General features: G+C 37.0%; 1 protein-coding gene across 1 annotated transcript in view; it reads right to left on the reverse strand.

Moving 5' to 3' along the window:
* LOC106459609 (5'-nucleotidase-like) overlaps positions 1-2,034 on the reverse strand; it is an 18,768-nt gene that overhangs the window by 3,699 nt on the left and 13,035 nt on the right. The gene's annotated exons all lie outside the window — the stretch shown is intronic.

Raw genomic sequence — 2,034 nt, forward strand, 5'->3', positions numbered from 1 at the left:
CCATCTATTGAGAGATAGCTGAACTTCTAAGTATTTTTTCTTATTAGTTCTCCATCTATTGAGAGATAACTGAACTTCTAAGTATTTTTTCTTAATTTTCTCTCTATCTATTGAGACAAGGGTCACCAATCTATGGCCCGTGGGCCAGATCCGGCCTGCGAGGTCAGTTCATCCAGTCTACCACTGCACTGTGCTACAAATGAGCTAAAACGACTTAATTAAATTAACAAATATTTTAATTAAATTAGTATCAAATTCTTAATACTATATTTGCCTATTAAGATTCTTAATATTTTTATTAAATATGATCTTAATTATTTTTTTATAAAGCTCTTCTAATTAACATAATAAATTTAAAATACATTGGCAAGTTATAAAAATTGCTTAATCAAATAACTTATCGAGAAATAACTTTTAAACCAATTGCGTAATAACGCAATTTAATGTCATGAACTATTTACATTTAGTTTGTCATGTTTATATACATGTCAAAAACATTTTGAATAATTATCATCTTTCTACAACTTTTTTGGTAGACTATTCAATGTGGAAATAAACAAATGTTTTTCATTTTCAGATCCTGTTTTCTTCACCCATCGTTATGGCTACTAAGAAAAGAAAAGTAGATGCTGAATGTCGCCTTTTCAATGAAGAATGGGGAGAAAAGTACTTCTTTGTGGAAACAAACAACCAGAAAGCTAGTTACATGATATGCAACGAAACTGTTGCCGGTTTGAAAGAGTACAATCTTCGGCATCACTATGAAACAAAACATCTGTCAACATATTCGAAGTTTTCTGGAAAGTTGCGTTTCGAGAAATTTGAGTTCATGAAACGTACTTTGGAATCTCAAAGGAATCTCTTCACGAGAATGTTTGCTGCAAATGAATCTGTCACTCGTACAAGTTACAAAATAGTGCATAAGATGGCAGAGCGAGGAAAACCGTTTACTGACGGCAACTTCATCAAAGAGTGTATGATGGAAGCAGCAAATGACTTGTGTCCTGAGAAAGCCGATTTGTTTGGAAGTATCAGCCTTTCAGCAAGTTCAGTTGTGCGGAGAACAGAAGAACTTGAGGAGAACATGTTGTTACAGATACGCGAGAAAGCTAGGGACTTCTTGTGGTATTCTTTGTTGCTGGGTGAGTCTAATGATCTCTCGAGTACGTCACAACTTCTCATGTTCATTCGTGGTGTTAATTTGGACTTTCAGATCACAGAAAAGTTGGCATCCATTTGCAGCACGCACGGAACAACAACTGGAGAAGACATTTTCATGGAAGTGCAGAAAACTTTGCAAGGCTATAACCTTCAGTGGAATCAGTTTCGATGTGTTACAGTTCATGGAGGAAAAAACATGGCTGGAGTGAGGAAGGGTCTGGTGGGGCAGATACGAACTAAGTTGGAAGATCTTCATCTCCCGGGCGCTATGTTTATACACTGCATTATACATCAGCAAGCACTCTCTAGGAAAGACTTAGATATTTCTTGCGTACTGAAACCAGTCGTTTTGCGGTGAACTTCATTCGGGGTCATTCACTTAATCACCACCAGTACCAGGCTTTTCTTGAAGAAATTGATTCTGAATTCTGTGACTTGCCTTATCACACAGCAGTGAGGTGGCTCAGCTGCGGTAAAGTCCTGTTTCGTTTTTATAAGCTCCGAAGAGAAATAGATATTTTTCTCACCGAAAAGGATAGAGCTGATCTACTTCTGTCAGATCCTACCTGGCTGTCAAAGTTGACATCACATCCCACATGAATGAATTGCACTTGAAACTTCAGGGAAAGAATAACCTTATCTGTGATCTCTACAGAATCATCAAAGGATTTCGGAGAAAGCTATCATTGTTTGAAGCACAACTGGAAGGAGGAAACTTCTCTCATTTTCAGTGTTTCAAAGATTTTTGCGCTGGAATCGCAGAAGATGTCAACCTCGAGTTTCCGAAGAAGATTATTAGTGACTTAAATAAGCATTTTTTTGGAGAGATTTTCAGATCTCAGCAAAATTGAGAGTGACGTTCTTCTGTTCCAG

Source organism: Limulus polyphemus, unplaced genomic scaffold (genome assembly GCF_000517525.1).
Source record: "Limulus polyphemus unplaced genomic scaffold, Limulus_polyphemus-2.1.2 Scaffold636, whole genome shotgun sequence".
In the NCBI taxonomy this organism is placed as follows: Eukaryota; Metazoa; Arthropoda; class Merostomata; order Xiphosura; family Limulidae; genus Limulus; species Limulus polyphemus.